The sequence below is a fragment of the Miscanthus floridulus genome, chromosome 10 (genome assembly GCF_019320115.1).
Source record: "Miscanthus floridulus cultivar M001 chromosome 10, ASM1932011v1, whole genome shotgun sequence".
In the NCBI taxonomy this organism is placed as follows: domain Eukaryota; kingdom Viridiplantae; phylum Streptophyta; class Magnoliopsida; order Poales; family Poaceae; genus Miscanthus; species Miscanthus floridulus.
This window is the reverse complement of record NC_089589.1, coordinates 122667380-122687691: the sequence shown is the minus strand read 5'-3', so window position 1 is coordinate 122687691 and position 20312 is coordinate 122667380.

Below are 20312 nucleotides of genomic sequence, written 5' to 3'. Positions count from 1 at the left end.
TGTTGGCCTTGTACAAGCTCTTTTGTGGAACTACATCGATCAATCCCACACAAGTGTCATTATCTCATGAAATTTTGCAGTTGAATTCAAATTTAGAAGATTCCCGAATTTGAAATTGACAGTGTACCCTGTTCATCATCTTGTCCAGTCACAAAAATCATGTGTGCATCTGAACTGAGCAGATTGCAAAAATAGAATAATACCTATATGTCGATCACTTGATTTATTTGACGAATGGATCTGCATTCACTTTCCTAATATATGAGTAAATATTTGAATCGTGTCATTCACAACTATTGTAACACCCTGAAATTTGCTTCATTTAAAAATAGGTTAATTTGAATTATTTATGCATTTTTGTGAGCATTAAAAATTAGAGATAAAAATAACTTTTGTTAAATTAAAATCAACTATAAGGTCTAGCTATATGTTTGTGCATACATGCTGCTGCATATTTATTTTTGTGATGATTGAGTTTGATCAAAACTGCAAAAGAATTTGAATTTGATTTGAATTTGGTTTTAAAAATGTGTTTAAGAAAAAGAAAATGAATTTGTTTACCTCTCTCCCTCTCTCCCTCTCTCCCTGGCTTTTGGCTCGCTCGGCCTTGTCTCCCTGGCAGCCTAGCTTCCACCTCCTCTCTCCCCGCGGCCCAGCGCGCTACGCGCGGTCCGCTTGGCCTGCCGGCCCAGCAAAGCAGAAGCGCCGGCGCCTCCCTCATCTCTCTCTCTCTCTCTGACTGACCAGCCGGTCCCGCGCCTAGAGTTGCTGACACGACGGGCCCACATGTCAGTGCCGTCTTCCTCCTCCCGTTCATGTCCGAACAGGACTCTGCTTCGCCGAGAGTCCGTCTCTACCCCGTTTTTGCCCGATTGGCGTGCGCTGCAAGCCGTCCCGCCCCTTAAATAGCGCCCTACGCCCGCGCCGCCTCCCTATCTAGCCCGAGAGCAAGCCGCTGTTGTTCCCAGAGACCACAGTGCCGCCGCAACCCTAAGCCGCCACCACCGAGTTTGTTTCGCCGCGCCGCTGCTTCTACGCCACCTCGACCGCGCTGCTGAACATCTTCGTGAGGTAAGGATGCCTTGAGTACCGCCTTTGCCCTCTGTCACGTTCTCTACCACCGGCGCTAGCTCGCTGTAGTCTCACCGCTGTACCTGAGCTGCCCGCTTAGCCCCGTGTCGCCGCAGTGCCGCGTCGGGCCACCTCGATGCCCTCATCGAGTTCGCCGTGCTCCGCTCTTGCTCCCCGTGCTTTTATTTTTGACCGATGATGTCCGGAACGTCAAAAACGATGAACTTCGGCGAGGTCAGGCCGTTTCCCGCCATGGCGCCGCCACCCAGCTCGCCGCCGGCAACACCTTCCCCTCCCTCTTCTAATCTGGACCGTCCAGATTAGATCCAACGGATCAAATTTCATCATACCCCTTTGTCTGTCCGATTTGCTGAAGAGCCCCTCGGGTTCTTTATATTTGAACCCGCTGTCCTCAAATTCGTTTTAAAATTCAAATTTGTTTATTTTTATTCCAAAAATCAGATACATCTATTTATAGTATTGCCACTGATGTTGTTTTGCTTATAAAAACTTCATTTTAACTCTGTTTTGATCTGTTGAAGTTGCGTTAGATTCGTAACTGCGTAATCTACATGTTCATCTTACTATTAAACATGTTTTCAACTTTTGAAATTCAAGGTTAGATTTAATCTATTATTTTATTAAAGGAAATCTTGTTTAATTCATAACTTCTTTGTTATAGCTCCGATTTTTGTCATCTTCGCGTCTATGTGTTTATAGCGAGATGTAGATTCGTTTTACAAACTTTTCATCTTGATTTTATGCTGTTGGTGTACTATTCTAATCTATAGCCTTTGTTTACTATGCATGATTGCTTCTGGATGTATGTATGTCGCTATGATGATCGAGTATAGGCGTTGAGCAATTCGTGGGTGATCAAGAGTACTACTTTGACGAGCAGGATCTGCAGAAGCACTTTGATTAAGGCAAGTAAAGCATGGGATCATCCTTGTTTCATATTAACCTTAATACACTTAATTCATGTGCATGTGTCTCCTTGTTATATTTAAGGATTTCCTAGAATTGGACTTATACCTTGTCACCTATGGGATATGCATTGGGTAGCTTTTGCTAGTGCTCAACGAAACCATGATCTTGAAACATGACTAATGGTATATGCAATAAACATTAAAACATGACTTTTAGCAACTTGGAAAAAAGGGGCTAGAGTATTTAGCTACTTTCTAAATGCTTCAGATTCCTCTCCCTAAGGACTTATCTATAAGTGATCATCCGGGACTTACAGAGGGCCACATGGATCTGGCTTTAGCTCAGTACAAGGACCTTTTCTAGCTTGTTAGTGGTTACCTTTATGGCGCAAGAGGGGCTTGACGAATCGGGTATAGTGCGGCCTTTGTCTTTATGTGTATAGCCTACGCATAATGTGCCATTTAGAAGGGGGGCTCTACATCTATTTGCCAATTGAAAACCTAGCGGCCCTAACTTGTTAGACGAACCTTTGAAAGGCTTCATAGTGTACCCGGCCTGCTCACCTTGGAAGTGTTTTAGGAGTTATAAACCTAGACATATGGGTAATCATGACTCATAGTGAAAGTGTACAACCTCTGCAGAGTGTAAAACTGGTATATCAGCTGTGCTCACGGTCACGAGCGGCCTTGGAACCCTTATGGAATAGATGATCACTATTAATTACTTGTTTATGCTATTCATTAATCATGTTTGCATTGATCATGTGTTTACTTTGGGATTATGACAACTTGTTGCTACTCTTATGCTAAAATTGTGACAACTAAAAGCTAAATGCTGTTAAACCTGTGTCAAGCCTTTGAGCCTCATAAATCGCATGTTACACTTGTTGAGTACGAGATGTACTTACGCTTGTTTATTTTTATTATTTAGATAAAAATCCTGGATGGATAACATATTGCTATGGTAATGATGACAACCCGGAGGATTACTTGTCTTGTGGTCAACCAGTTGACATCCCTGTGCTATGGAGCTTCTACGAGAGAGTTGTCTTTATATTTCCGCTATATTTATGTGAAGACTATGTGATATTATTCATGATATAATAAACACTTGTGATGATACTGTCTATAATTTGTTGGCTTATGTGTGTGATTGATCTTTGGGCGCACATAAGATTATGCATCCCATTTTATCCTTAAAATTGGGTGTGACAAATTGGTATAAGAGCTGTGTTGACTGTAGGACACAAGACTAGTTAGTAATGGTCATTTTAGCCTCTTTTGCTTCACTCATTTCATGCTTACTACCTCACTCATGTTAATTGCTAAAATTTTATGCTTCTTTCACCTCACTCTATTATGAAAATTATTGCTTCTATTCTAACTAAATCTATTTCGATAGATGCCTCGTGCCAACAAGATCGCTCGCACCAGTACCGGAGGCTACTACCCACCTTGTGGCTTGTATGAGCCCATGGAGCCACATGAGGAAGAACCTTAGGAGCAGGAAGTCGACTCGCTAGCACCTGCACCTGCACCTGTGCCTGAGCCACTCTAGGAAGAGCCAAAAGTTGAGGAAAATGTGGAGGTCGCTGAATTGGAGGATGATGAGGAGGACACCGTTCAAGAAGATGAGCCGCCCCCTGCCATGAGGTGGACTACGAAGATCTATTAGAAGCTGGGGTGTGAATCCTCCATTTCGCACCACCGACTTATGGGATCCTTTAGGTCTACTACGCTGATTGGGACGCAACTATGGAGTATGTCTGCAATGAGCATCCGCACCCCCTGGAGGACACTTATTGAAAATCTAGGGTATGCATCTACACCAGGGATGAAGAGAAGGAAGCATACCAGCTGGACTCAAACTATGTGCATCAGGCTCATTGTGCCACCATGGAAGATAGCATAGAAGACATAGCCGCTGAAGCCTGCATGGGTCTCTGTGGCCGCCGGTATGACGATATGAAGGAGGATCAATATTGATTCCTCCCTCGCAAACACCCTGAATTGGAGTGGGAAATAGTGGGCCCTGAAGGCACGGATCCAACTACTCAAGTGATGGTACACTTTGCCTGTGAGTTAGTAGAGAAGAATCGCCGGCTGGAAGATCAGTTGAAGGCACAGGAGGAATCTCTTAAGAGATACCAACAAGTGATAGATGACCAAAGGGTGTGCCTCAACCTGCCAAGGATTTATGAGAAGCTTCCCCATAAACATCGCCCATAGGTGTTGGAGTTCCTTTCTATGTAATAAGACGTTAGTAGCATGGGTCAAGTTGTGTCAAGTCGAGTCTAGTAGTGTGGTGTGAACTTTGGTGTGCCTAGTTAAATTATTATTATGTTTATGTGTGAGTTAGATTTTTGTAATGCGTGCCGGAACCTTGTGGGCATGTCTGCAAGATTCCATAGTTAAGAATATTAAGTTTGAGTAACAAATGAATAGCTAGGTTGGTATATCTTGTTCTTCAGTTCTGTTTTTTGGAGCAGTCTGCCTTTATCTCAATGCCCATTTAAATCTACTCGATCAAAAAATTATGAATTTTTTATGGGAATAACTAGACTTAAGTATCTTTCTAATGCCACTGGAATCACTCTTATATCTAATCTGGTTCGAGAGATATAGCTATTTCAAGTTGAAGTTTCTGCGCAGTCTGGAATCTGCAACAATTTCGGTTGTGTCCTATTTTTGATTAACCTAACGACAGAATCTGGGCATGTGATCTGAATAAAACATGTAGATAATTTCTTAAGATTTCCAACCATATAAAGAACGCCTCTTTTGGATATGTGGAACTCGAGATATGATTGTTTTACCGAGCTGCTAATGTTGGAACTCGTCCTGAAAATTTTTAGAATGTATTCTCCATCTCTATAAGTGTCTACAACTTGAAAATCTCTAAATTTTGAATATTTGTGTTGGATGACAGATGTTCGGAAGAGGAAGAGACAGGGGTCGTGGAGGTGTTCCCCCAAATCCACTACCGCCACCTACTATTGAGCAGCTTTTGGCAGTGCAGACACGACTTATGCAAGCTCTAGTGCAGAATCAACAGAATCATCCAATTGGTGGGGCCTCGTATGACAAGCATGGTGAATTCTTGAAGGGCCGCCCCCGGTGTTTTCTCATGCCACTAATCCACTAGAAGTAGATGATTGGCTTCGTGCAGTGAAAAAACAACTCAACATAGCGCAGTGCGACGACCGGCAGAAGGTGTTGTACGCGTCAGGACAACTCCAGGGAGAAGCTTAGGACTGGTGGGAGGCATTCGAGTATGAGCATCCCAATAATGCTCCTCCTATCACCTGGTAGTAATTTAGAGAGAATTTCATATTCTACCACATACCTGAAGGATTGAAATAGCTGAAGCAGGAGGAATTCAGAGCATTAAAGCAGGGATCTATGTCTGTGGCTGAGTATCGTGACAAATTCGCTCAGTTGTCATACTATGCTCCGAATAAGGTGGCTGATGATGCTAATAAGCAGCGCTGCTTTCTTAAGGGGCTGTATGATGGTTTCCAACTCTAGCTTATGTCCAATACATACGCCAATTTCCAGACACTGGTGAACCACACTATTGTTATTGACAATAAGCACAAAGAGATAGAGGCTAAGAAGAGGAGGCTTCAAGGACAGGCCTTTGGAAGCAACACTCGTTCATGTACCAACCCTCAGCAAGGCTTCTAGCAGAGGTACCAGGGGCCACCTAATCAATGGAATCGTGCTCAGTACCCTCAGCGTAACCAATTCCAACAGCGTCAGCAGAATCAGCAGTAGAGTGGCCAGCAGACACCACGATTAGAAGCACCTAACAATACTCCCATGAAGACCAGTGCCCCTAGCACTCCCAACAAGTGTATTCGTTGTGGTAAAGAGGGTCACATGTCTTATAACTGCCCTGAGAAGCCAAAACAGCAGACCCCACAGAGGCAGAATAGTCATTAGAAGCCAGCACCCAACACGGGAAAAGGTGAATCATGTGTCTACAGAGACGGCACTTGCGTAACCAAAAGTCATGCTCGATACATTTGATGTCAATTCCACTCCTGCCACTATTCTTTTTTATTCCAGAGCTTCACATCCTTTCATATTACAAGCATTTGTTAGAATGCATAGCATACCCTTATGTGCCATGAAAGATCCTATACTAGTAAACTGACCAGGAGGTAGTATGCAAGCTTCTTATCGTTGTCTCCCAACTAGTCTATCTTTAAGGGGGGTAGAGTTTAAAGTGAGCCCCATTGTGTTAAGAACATCTGGCATTGATGTGATTCTATGTATGGATTGGATGATGCAACAACAAGTAGTGATTCAGTGTAAGAAGAAGGCAGTAGTTCTGACAACACCAAAGGGAGACAGAATCAGTGTTGAGGTTGTAGTGCAGAAGCAGCCGACAACCACAATGTACCAGCTTGATGATAGCGCCAATAAGGATGACCTAGTGGTGGATGAGTTTCCAGATGTGTTTCACGATGACTTGCCAGGTATGCCACTTGACCATGACATTGAGTTTATTATTGAACTATTACCTAGAACTGCACCTATAGCTAAGCGTCCATATAGAATGGGGGTTAATGAACTAGAGGAACTTAAGAAACAAATAAAAGAGTTGAAGGAGAAAGGTTTCATTCGTCCTAGTTTGTCACCTTGGGGAGCACCGGTTATATTTGTTGATAAGAAGGATGGTACCCAGAGAATGTGTGTTGATTATCGGTCACTTAATGAGGTTACCATCAAGAACAAGTACTCGCTACCTAGAATTGATGACTTGTTTGATCAATTGAGAGGTGCTTGTGTTTTCTCTAAGATTGATCTTCGTTCTGGCTATCATCAACTGAAGATTCGTGCAACTGACATACCTAAGATAGCCTTTACTACGAGGTATGGTTTGTATGAGTACTCCGTTATGTCCTATGGTTTGACCAATGCACCTATCTACTTTATGTACTTGATGAATAAGGTGTTCATGGAGTTTTTGGATAAGTTTGTGGTGGTATTCATCGATGATATACTGGTATTCTCCAAAACCGAAGAAGAGCATGCTGAACATCTAAGGTTGGTCTTACAGAAGCTCAGGGAACACAATTTGTATGCTAAGCGAAGCAAGTGTGAGTTTTGGTTGAAGGAAGTTTCTTTCCTTAGCCATGTTGTCTCTAATGGTGGAATAGTGGTAGATCCAAGCAAGGTGAGAGATGTGTTGAACTGGAAGCCACCAACCGATGTGGGTGAGATTCATAGTTTCTTGGGATTAGCTGGATACTACAGGAGGTTCATAGAAGGGGTTTCTAAACTTGCCAAGCCTATAATAGCTCCGTTGGAGAAGAATGCTAAGTTTGTGTGGTTTGAAAAGTGCCAGTCTAGTTTGAGGAATTGAAGAAAAAGATTGACTACAACCCTAGTACTGGTTTTGCCAGATCTGAGTAAGAATTTCTCTATCTATTATGATGCATCTCGTCAAGGTCTCAGATGTGTTCTTATGCAAGAAGGAAGAGTAGTGGCCTATGCATCCCGACAGTTGAGAAAGCATGAGCTAAACTATCCTACTCATGATTTGGAGTTAGCAGCAGTGGTTCATGCTTTGAAAATATGGAGGCACTATCTTATCGAACATAAGAGTGATATCTATACTGATCACAAGAGTTTGAAGTACATTTTCACTCAGATAGATCTGAACTTGACACAGCGTCGATGGTTGAAGTTGATTAAGGATTACAATCTAGAAGTATACTATCATCCTGGAAAGGTGAACGTTGTTGCCAATGCTCTTAGTAGGAAGAGTTATGCAAATGAGGTGCAAGTGGCATCTATGTCAAGTGAGTTATGCGCTGAATTTGAGCAACTAAACTTGGGCTTTGTCACTAATGTAGTGGAGTTGGTGATAGAACCACATTGGGCTAGAAATACGCAAGGGTCAGTTACAGGATAAGAGGTTAAAGGAGATAGCAGAGAACATAGTGATTGGTAAGGCACTAGGTTTCCGTATGGATGATAATGGAACTCTATGGTTTGGGAAAAGATTGTGTGCCTGAGAATAAGGCTATACGTGATGCAATTCTTCATGAGGCACATGAGTCTGCTTACTCTATTCATCCTGGGAGTACGAAGATGTATTTGGATCTAAAAGAGAAGTATTGGTGGTATGGACTTAAGAGAGATGTTGCTGAATATGTTGCTATATGTGGTACATGTCAAAGAGTTAAAGCTGAACATCAAAGACCTGCGGGATTATTACAACCAATGAAGATACCTGATTGGAAGTGGGAAGAAGTTGGTATGTATTTCATTGTTGGGTTACCACGCACTCAGAGAGGTTATGATTCAATATGGGTGATAGTGGATCGGTTAACTAAAGTTGCTCACTTTATACCGATCAAGACTACTTATAATGGACCAAAGTTGGCCAAATTATATATGTAGAAGATAGTGTGTCTACATGGAGTTCCCAAGAAAATTGTGTCTGATCGGGGTACTCAATTTACATCTCACTTTTGTCAGCAAGTATGTAGTTCGTTGGGGACAAAGTTGAATTTTAGTACTGCATAACACCCTCAGACACATGGATAGACGGAACGAACGAATCAGATTTTAGAGGACATGTTGACAGCTTGTGCATTGCAGTACGATACAAGTTGGGACAAGAGTTTGCCTTATGCAGAGTTCTCATATAACAACAGTTATCAGAAGAGTCTCAAGATGGTACCTTTTGAGGCTTTGTATGGACGGAAGTGTAGAACCTCATTATTTTGGAATCAAACAGGAGAAACTCAAGTATCCGGATTGGATGTTTTAAGAGATGCAGAGGTGCAAGTAAGGATGATTAAGGATAACTTGAGAGTGGCACAGTCTCGATAGAAGAGTTATGCTGACACTCAAAGAAGAGAATTGGTTTTTGAAGTAGGAGATTATGTTAACCTAAAAGTGTCACCAATGAGAAGTGTGAGAAGGTTTAACATGAAAGGAAAGTTAGCACCAAGGTATATTGGGCCTTTCAAAATTATAGAGAGACGTGGAGAAATAGCTTATCAGTTGGAATTGCCTGAGAGTTTGTCAGGTGTACATGATGTGTTCCATGTGTCTTAATTAAAGAAGTGTTTGCATGTACCAGAGGAGCAGATACTGTTAGAGGAGCTTACAGTTAAGGAAAATCTCACCTATGAGGAGTTTCCGGTAAAGATCTTGGAGACGACGGAAAGGATTACGAGGAGCCGAGTTATAAAGATGTGTAAGGTTCAGTGGAATCGGTATACAGATGTCACACCCAATTTTAAGGATAAAATGGGATGCAAAATCTTATGTACGCCTAGAGATTAGTCACACACATAAGCCAACAAATTATGAATAGTATCATCACAAGTGTTTATTACATCACGAATAAGACAAAGTTTTCACATAATTATAGCGGAAATAAGAAAAGATCTCTCGCGGAAGCTCCATTTCACAGGGACGTCGACTGGTTGACCATAAGTCTAGAAGTCCTCAGGAAAATCATCATACCCATAGCCATCTGTTACCCATCTGGGATTTTATCTAAATAATGAAAATAAACAAGCATAAGTACTTGTCATACTCAACAAGTGTAACATGGAGTTCATGAGGCTCAAAAGGCTTGATACCGGTTTAACAGCATTCAACTTTTAGTTGTCAAAGTTTTAGCATAAGAGTAGCATCAAGTTGTTTCAATTCCCAAAGCAAAGCAAAAGATCAAATGTAAACATGAGTAATGAATAGCATAAACAGATGGTTCTTAGTGTTCATATATTCCATAAGGGTTCCAAGGCCGCTCGTGACTGTGAGCATGACTGATATACCAGTTTTACACTCTGTAGAGGCTGTACACTTTCACTGTGAGTCGTGATACCCATATGCCCAGGTTAATTACTCCCAAAACACTTCCAAGGTGAGCAGGCAGGGGTCACTATGGAGCCTTTCAAAGGTTCGTCTAACAAGTTAGGGCCATTAGATTCACTCAGCAAACATATATAGGAACCCCCCTATCGAATGGCACAATTCCATCGTGGCTAAACACATAAGAGTAGAGGTTGTCCTATACCCGATTCGGCAAGCCATTCTTACGCCAATAAAGGTAACCACTAACTAGCTAGAAAAGGTCCTCATACTAAGCTAAAGCTAGAGCCATGTAGCCCTCACAGCTGTACTATAAGTCCCGGATGATCACTTACAGATAAGTCCTTAGGGAGAGGAATCTAAAGCATTTAGAAAGTAGCTAAATACTCCAGCCCCCTATTTCCAAGTTGCTAAAAAGTCATATTTTAATATTTATTGCATATACCATTAGTCAAGTTACAAGATCATGGTTTAATTGAGCACTAGCAAAGCTACCGAATGCATATCCCATAGGATGTCTTGGGAGGCACGGCACCGAGGCGTGGCAGGGACGGACACGACGGCGTTGGCAGAGATAGTGTTCGAGGTGGACATGGCGCGAGGAAGAAGAAGGCGCCCTGGTAGGTGGCCCCGGCGCGTCAGCAGGACAGAGAGAGGATGCGCGACACGGGAGTCTGGCTAGGCCGGGCGCCTTGCTGGGCCGCTGTGGTGCGGCGCGGAAGGAAGTGAGGCGGTGCTGGGCTTTGGCCCGAGCGTGAAGGAAAGGGACGGCTCGCGGGAGCTAGGCCGGCGCGGAGGAAATGGGCTACGGGCGTAGAAGCAGGCCAACCAGGCCGAAAGGAAGGGGAGAAAGGGGAATTCATTTTTTTCCAATTTTTCCAAAACAATTTCAAAATCAATTTTGAATGCAAATTCAACTCAACTTGGAATTTGATTTCAAATCAAGCAATACAAAAAGATATGTAGCAGCATGGATGCACACACATGATTGTGAACCTACATTTGATTTTAATTTAATAAAATTATTATTTTCCTAAACTCAAATGCCCACAAAAATGCATAATTAATCATTTTCTCCTATTTCAAAGTTATGCAAATTTTAGGGTGTTACAATTCTACCCCCCTTAAAATGAATCTCGTCCTGGAGATTCAGACGATGCTTACTCGAATAACAGCGGGTATGTTTTCCTCAAATCCTCTTCTCTTTCCCAAGTAGCCTCATCTTCTGTATACCAATTCCACTGAATCTTACACATCTTTATAACTCGGCTCCTTGTAAGTCTTTCCGCTGTCTCCAAATTTCTTACCGAAAACTCCTCATAAGTGAGATCTTCCTTAACTGTAAGCTCTTCTAATGGTATCTGCTCCTCCGCTACATGCAAACACTTCTTTAGTTGAGACACATGGAACACATTGTGCACACCTGACAAACTCTCAGGCAATTCCAACTGATAAGCTACTTCACCACGTCTCTCTAAACTCTTGAAAGGCCCAATATACCTTGGTGCTAACTTTTCTTTCATGTTAAACCTTCTCACACTTCTCATAGGTGACACCTTCAAATAAACATAATCCCCTACTTCGAAAACCAATTCTCTTCGCCTAGTGTCGGCATAACTCTTATGTCGAGACTGAGCCACTCTCAAGTTATCTCTGATCATCCTTACTTGCTCTTCTGCGTCTCTTAAAACATCTGGTCTAAACACTTGAGTTTCTCCCATTTGATTCCAAAACAACGGGGTTCTACACTTTCGTCCATACAATGCTTCGAAAGGTGCCATATTGAGACTTTTATGATAACTGTTGTTATATGAGAACTCCGCATAAGGCAAACTCTTGTCTCAACTTGTACCGTACTGCAACGCACAAGCTCTCAACCTATCCTCCAATATCTAATTAATCCTCTCAGTTTGCCCATCTGTCTGAGGATGATATGCTGTACTAAAATTCAACTTTGTTCCCAACGAATTATGTACTTGCTACCAAAAATCAGATGTAAATTGGGTACCTCGATCAGACACAATTTTCTTGGGAACTCCTTGTAGACACACTATTCTTTCCATATACAATTGGGCTAACCTCCGTCCATTATAAGTAGTCTTGACCGGTATAAAATGAGCAACTTTAGTTAACCGATCCACTATTACCCAGATTGAATCATAACCTCTTTGAGTGCGTGGTAACCCAACTACAAAATCCATACCAACTTCTTCCCACTTCCACTCAGGTATCTTCATTGGTTGTAGCAATCCTGTAGGTCTTTGATGTTCAACTTTGACTCTCTGACATGTATCACATAAGGCTACATACTCAGTAACATCTCTCTTTAATCCATACCACCAATACTTCTCCTTTAGATCCAAATACATCTTAGTACTCCCAGGATGAATAGAATAAGCAGACACATGTGCCTCACGAAGACTTGCCTCTCGTATAGCCTTATCCTCTGGCACACATAGTCTTTTCCCAAACCATAGAGTTCCATTGTCATCCATATAGAATCCTAGTGCCTTACTGTGGGGGTATTAACCCCTATACCCTTACGGCTAGGCTTGGGCCGGCCCAGTCTAGGGGGTCCAGTCCACTAGAAGACGACGCGTGGCTCGGCCGATTTGCTCGGAGCCCCACGCAAGGAATCAAGACAGACTTGGAGATCAAGCAAGATCCTGGTCAGTTAGAATAGGAATCCTTGTCCGGCCACCTATGGCAATTGTAACCGGTTAGGATTAGTTTCCAGATCTATAACCCTGCCCCCAGACTATATAAGGCAGGCAGGGAACCCCTCTAAAACATCTCTCATTGACATACAGCAATACAATCAGACGCAGGACGTAGGTATTACGCCTTCACGGTGGCCGAACCTAGATAAAACCTCGTGTTTGTCTTACGTCACCATCTTGTTTGTAGCTTACGCATCTGTCTGCCGATAATCTACTACCTTGGGCATACCCCTAGGTAGACTGCCAACCATATTTCGTCGATAGTGGCATGCTAGGTAGGGGGTGTGCGTACTGCTCTCTAGAGAACAAGATGGTCATCATCCCCGGTTCCATGGCTGTGTTGAACGGCCTCACATTCACCATCGCCTAGATCACCTGGACCACTGGCTCCGACGACTACATCGCCATGACCACAGAGGAGGCGCGGATTCAATCTGCATCAACCACTGCTTCATCTGCATCGGCTATGGCTCCGACCATGGTGGATCTGGCTCCGGCCACGCCAGCATTGTCTTCAGCCATGCCGACAACCTGTCGTCCGCTTCCTCGCTACAAAGGGAGGCAGATCGACAACACCGACCTGCTCGACTCCATCGATCGGGTCGGCACCAAACTTGCTGAAACCCTAGCTCTAGTAAGTTTGATTCAAAGTCAACCTAATGAGCAAGTAAACACTACCCACAACAGATCTACCCGACCAGCTCGGGCCAGTCGTCCTGCACGACTCGGTATGGATCTCGTGGTCACATCTACTCCTGAAGGGCGCTTCGTTCATCGCCGGCCAACCCCCACAATGGGTCTCCAGCTCTCTGAGTACGAAGCCTTGATGGAGAACTACTAGGCCCAGCCCTATGGCCTACGCAATTTCATCAACATGGTCTAGATTGAGGATTATCAAGAAGGATCGGTCCACACAGTTCAAGAGGGTGGCTCAAGCTCCTTGTCCGACATCGCATCTAAAGGCTCTGTCCACACCGAGCTCCAGCATCATGACAATGAAGGCATTGAATACGATCTGGATATCCCAGACCATGCCCCGGGGTTCCCACAATTCCCATCCTTCCCACCAAGGCGAGGAGACTTGGTCAATGTTGTCAGTAATGACGAACCACCGATAGTTGGCAAAACAGAACAAGAAAGGCTAGCACACGAAGCACGCAATATTGATCGGTTTAATCGACGACAAATCGAAGCCGAGGCAGAAGAGGAGGCACAACGCATAAGGGTCTAGTCGCGTGGCCTTAACAATGCCTTTGACAGGGTGGGGGACAAGTAGGTCTTTAGGACCCCAAGCGCCAACGTAGCTGTTGCTATAGCGACGATGCAACGGCTACCCAATACCCCAGAAACCCAGGTAGTTCGTGATGATATACAAGCTTACCTGACGGCTGCTATGGCCCAGACCGCAGAGATTGTAAATCAAACCCGGGCTCCATCCGTCTCAGTCGAATCAAGCCACAGCCGCCAGTACTCAAGTCGCTCACAGCCACCCAACCAACGTGGCTCGCACAACAACGACCCATCAGACAACCGTCAAGGCAGAAACGGTGGCCATGATGGTGGTCGGGACGACAATCGCCGTGGCTACCGGGACGACAACCGTCGAGACAACCGTGATAATCGCCGTGATAACCACAGTCACAGGGTTAACCAGGGTGGCAACCGGGATCGCCATGATGGCAATAACGATCTCCGCCATTACCTTGGAGAACACGATCTGCGCGATCGCATTAACTAAAGAGCCAATGATCGTGCATCCCACGAAAGCTATCGCCGTATGGAATATGATACTACCCACGGCCCTTCGCATTTGAAGCAGTTTACTCCACATCTTCGCCAAGTCATATGGCCCAAGAACTTCAAGCTCGAAAAACTTCAGAAGTACGACGGCAAGGAGAACCCTGAATTATGGGTCATGCTCTACGAAACCACGTGCAGATCAGCCATGGCTGATGAGCACGTCATGTCTAATTACTTCCCAGTTGCCGTCGGCCATGTAGGCCACTAATGGCTGGTCAGCTTGCCGGTGAACTACTTTGATTCTTGGCAAGAGCTCAAGCAAGCATTCATCGACAACTTCATTGCTACTTGCAAGCAACCCAGCAACAAATATGATCTGTAGTGGATTCGAGATCGCAAAGATGAGCCACTATGCGAGTACGTCCGATGCTTCTCGGAGATGCGCATCAAGGTCCCGTCAGTCTTTGATAATGAGGCAATTGAGGCTTTCATCACTGGTCTCCACTTCCACGATGCCCTAAGGGACAAGCTACTCTGCAAGAGACCTGAATCAGTTACAGCGCTCCTGGCCACTGCTAAAAAATATGCGGATGCCGATGATGCTAAAAAGATAATCATCGAAGAAGCAGCAAGGGTTCCACGCTCCGACCACCCCCCACACCGCGACGACTACCGTGGCAACCGTGGTTGGAACGACAATTTTGATCACCGCAACCAGCGCAACGATTCCCGCGACCACTGCGACCAGCATAATCAGTGGCGTAATCGCCGTGACGATTACAGGGGCAAGCGTGCTCGGGAAGACGACGGCGAGGTCAACACCGTTAAAAAAGGTGGCGGACGTCGCAACTACGAAGAAGACTACGCCAAAGCATTGAAAGGACCCTGCCAGCTCCATCCCAAGTCAAACCATACCATGGAGAATTGCCATGTCCTCAAATCTATCTACACGCGCCAACAGGCTCCGGACACATCCGACAAGCCTAACGACGCAGGGGAGCAGCGTAACGAGGACAACGATGATGAAGATGCAGATCCCCATCACAAGTACGTCAAGCCAACCGATCGCATCCACGCCATCATTGGAGCCAAAGTGTCCATCGAGACCAAACGAGAACACAAGCTGCTCGTCCGCGCTTGCTTGAACGTGGCCAACGCCGACAACCTCATCACCAATCCACGGCTCCCTCCTTGGTCTCACCGCAAGATCTCCTTCAGCAGAAAGGACCAATGGGCTACAATACCTGAGCCAGGACGTTTTCCTCTGGTTCTCAATCCTTGTATCAACAAGGTTTAGTTCGACAGAGTGCTGATTGACGGTGGTAGTTCCATCGATATACTGTTCAAGAACAGTTTGCCAGCCCTGAAGATAACCTAGGCTGATCTCAAACCATACGAGGCATAGTTCTGGGGTGTTCTCCCTAGACAGAGCTCCACACCTCTCGGGCAGATCACGCTACTTGTGCAATTTGGTACCTCGGACCACTTCCGCACCGACTATGTCAACTTCGTGGTCGCTGACTTCGACGGCACCTACCATGCTATCCTTGGTCGACCAACGCTCACCAAATTCATGGCCATACCTCACTACAGGTATTTGGTGCTCAAGATGCCTACCGAGAAAGGGGTTCTAACTCTCAGGGGCAACGTATACGCAGCTTATACCTGTGAGGATGACAACTTCAAAATAGCAGAGGCTCATGACCTCTCTATTTGCATGGCCGAGACCACGCTCGATGCCAAGAAGACGCCAGCCGACCACCTAGAGATCCCAGAGCTTGAGGCCCCACGCAAGAACGTCAAGTCCAAAGAGCACAAAGTGATCCAGCTGGTCGACGGTGATCCCAGCAAAATGGCCCTTATTGGGGCCAACCTGGATCCTAAATAGGAAGACGCACTCGTCAGGTTCTTGAGGAGCAACGTGAGTGTGTTCGCATGGAAACCCGCTGACATGCCCGGTGTACCTCGGAACTTGATCGAGCACTCCTTAAATGTCGACGGCAAGGCCAAACCTATGAAGCAGAAGCTACGATGGTTCACTCACGACAAAAGGAGGCTATTAGGGTAGAAGTTACATGGCTTTTGGCAGCCGGATTTATCAAAGAGGTGTATCATCCGGAGTGGTTAGCCAACCCGGTTCTTGTACTCAAAAAGAATAATGAATGGAGAATGTGTGTTGATTACACTGATCTCAACAAACACTGCCCTAAAGACCCCTTCGGCTTACCTCGCATAGATGAGGTCATAGATTCAACTGCCGGTTGTGAGTTGCTTTGCTTTCTCGATTGCTACTCTGGTTACCACCAGATCGCTCTCAAAAAGGACGACCAGATCAAGACATCCTTCATCACGCCCTTCGGCGCTTACTGCTACATGACCATGTCGTTCGGGCTCAAGAACGCCGGGGCTACCTACCAACGCGCCATACAGGCCTGCCTCAAAGACGAGATAAAAGATGACCTCGTCGAGGCTTATGTTGATGATGTAGTTGTTAAAACCAAGGAAGCATACACCCTTGTTGACAACCTCGAACGTACCTTTGCAGCTCTTAACACATTCCAATGGAAATTAAACCCAAAGAAGTGTATCTTTGGTGTTCCATCTGGTATATTGCTCGGCAACGTCGTTAGTCACGATGGCATACGCCCTAACCCAGAGAAAGCTGTCTTGGACATGAAGCCGCCCAGAAAGGTGAAGGATGTTCAGAAGCTTACCGGATGCATGGCTTCCCTAAGTCATTTCATATCAAGATTAGGCGAAAAAAGACTACCATTTTTCAAGCTGCTCAAAGCATCCGAGAAGTTTGAGTGGTCGGAGGAAGCGGACGCTGCCTTTACACAGCTGAAACAATTCCTTACATCACCTCCGGTCCTCACTGCTCCCAGGGAAGACGAAACCCTCCTGCTTTGCATTGCGACAACTAATCGAGTGGTCTCCACTGCCATGGTGGTCGAGCGCGACGAGCCTGGCCACATCTACAAGGTACAACGACCAATATATTTTGTCAGTGAGGTGCTCAACAAATCCAAGACCAGGTACCCATAGATTCAGAAACTGATCTACGCCATACTAATCACATCCCGAAAGTTGAAACACTACTTCGACGGATATCGCGTGGTGGTCATGACTGAGTACCCTCTGAGAGACATCATTCGCAACAAGGATGCAAACAGGCACATCGTCAAATGGGCAATGGATCTATGCCCTTTCTCCTTGGAATTTGCAAGCTGTACTACGATCAAGTCTCAGGCGCTTGTCGATTTCATCGTCGAGTGGACAGACTTAAGCACACCTGCCTCTTAGGGGCCCGATGAGTATTGGAAGATGTACTTCGACGGCTCTCTCAACATCGACGGCGTAGGAGCAGGAGTCCTTTTCGTGTCACCATCCAAGGAGTAACTCCGATACGTCCTCAGGATTTATTTCCCGGCGTCTAATAACGCTGCCGAGTATGAAGCATGCCTACATGGTCTGCGTAATGCGGTCGAGCTCGGTGTCAAATGTCTCTGTCTACGGAGACTCGGCTCTGGTCATCAACCAACTCAATAAGGACTGGGATACGACCAGCGAAATGATGGATGCATACCGCAAATCGATCAGAAAGCTGGAAGGCAAGTTCTATGGTATTGAGTACACACATGTGGTCCGGGACAAAAATCAAGCAGCAGATGCGCTGTCAAAGTTAGGATCATCCCGAGCCAAAGTCCCGCATGGCGTATTTGTTCAAGACCTGCTCACGCCTTCCATCGAAGAAGAAGATCCCGCGGTCGACAAGCCTCTGGACCAGCCATTGGTGGCTACGGTTCTGGCGTCAAACACCACCTAACCAACTCCGACCACTAAGGAGCCTGACTGGAGAGTACCTTTCATCAAGTACCTGACACATGGTAGCAGTTACACCGATCGGACAGAAAACGAACGCCTGATGTGTCGCAGTAAGCAGTATCTGCTCGTCGATGGAAAATTGTGGCGCAAGAACGCGAAGGAGGAAATCTTGATGAAGTGTATAACCAAGCGGATGGTGAACATCTCCTGGACCAAATCAACTCTGGCTCCTGTGGCAACCACACGGCCTCAAGAACGCTGGTTGGCAAGGCTTTTCGAGCAGGGTTCTATTGGCCGTCAGCCGTAGCCGATGTAGAGAAGCTAGTCCGCCATTGTGAAGGTTGTCAGTTCTTCGCTAAGAGAATCCACGTTCCAGCACACGAGATTTAGACAATACCAACCTCTTGGCCCTTTGCATGCTGGGGACTGGATATGATCGGGCCTTTCAAACCGGCCCCTGGGAAATTTACATGCGTCTTTGTGCTGATCGACAAGTTTTCCAAGTGGATAGAGTACATGCCCCTGGTCAAGGCATCTTCAGAAAAGGCTGTTGCGTTCATCGACCAGGTCATCCACTGCTTCGGCATACCCAATAGTATCATCACTGATCTGGGTACTCAGTTCACCGGGAATGCTTTTTGGGACTTCTGCGATGAAAGGAGCATAGTAGTAAAATACATCTCGGTGGCGCACCCTAGAGCTAATGGACAGGTCGAGCGGGCAAATGGTATGATCTTGGATGCACTTAAGAAGAGGATGTACAAAGAAAATGACAAAGCTCCCAGAAGATGGCTCAAAGAGTTACCAGCCATGGTCTGGGGCCTTAGAACCCAGCCCAGTCGCAATACCGGTGTATCGCCATACTTTATGGTTTATGGCGCTGAGGCAGTGCTCCCAGCGGATATAGCATTCAGATCAGCACGGGTAGAGAACTTCGACGAAGGCAAGGCCAATGAAGTACGGGAGCTAGAAGTGAATAGTGCAGAAGAGAAGCGGCTTGATTCTTGCGTACGTACAGCCAAATACCTTGCTGTTTTGCGTAGGTACTACAACAAGAAAGTCAAGGAGCGGTTCTTTGTGGTTGGGGACCTGGTCCTAAAGTGGAAGACGAATCAGGCTGGCGTCCACAAACTCGCAACCCCATGGGAAGGGCCCTACATGATCAAGGAGGTTACATGACCAACATCTTACAGGTTAGCTCACCTGGATGGTATAGACGTACCCAATTCATGGCACATCGACAAGCTTAGGCATTTCTATGCTTAACTAATGAGATATGTACCCCTCTTGTACTTTTGATTTAATTCAATAAAGCTATTATGATTTCTCCGACCACTCTAATGTGTCACTTCGAAGTCTATTGTTATTCTAACTCAACCAGTTAAAGCTGACCACCATTCCTTCTCGGGTTTTTGGAGCAGGCCTTGTCTCTAGTTCCTCCCAACGCGTGCATGGGATCTGCTCTCTACGCTACGGGTGATCGGCAGGTCCTCTCTGGTTTGACTTGTGTGTGTCTACATGTGCACAAGCTACGCACCTCACACTCCGACCACAAGACAAACTAGGGCCATACAAACCTTTCAGGATGACGTGTCGACTAAACTGGTACAACTAAACAGAACGCTAACATGTTCTCACTTAGTTACACCAACACGATATCCAAGCTTAAATACGTTTTCTACAAAACAAACAAGCTTATGCTGATATACAGTTACGTTATTACAAGCTTGCCTGAAAAGGTCCAAGTTTACAATAACACAACTACATCCTCTTCCACAGCTATAGCCTATACTATTGGCTGGTTGGGGCACGCGGCACCTGCTGCTCGCTGGACCTGACATCGTGCAAGGGTCTCGGAGACTCCAGCATTGATCGAGCTGAAGAAGATGGCCCCGCCGATGCCTGGCTGGTCGAGACCACAGGTTTCATCGGTTGGCTTAAAAGTGACGGCACTTCCAGCTGACTTGTCGATGGCGTTCCCTATACAGGTGGTGTCGCGCCTCCACATAGGTTAATGTCGCCAATTATTTTCGCCGACAAGTCCAGCTGGGTCATCCGTAGCTCCTCAGCCTTGTCTGGACCTACCTCCTTCAGGTATCCAGCCTCTAGGCGCTTGAGATCGATCAAGGGGTAGTGAGCACGTACCATGCTTAGCACATGAGCACCTGTGTACTCACCCGCC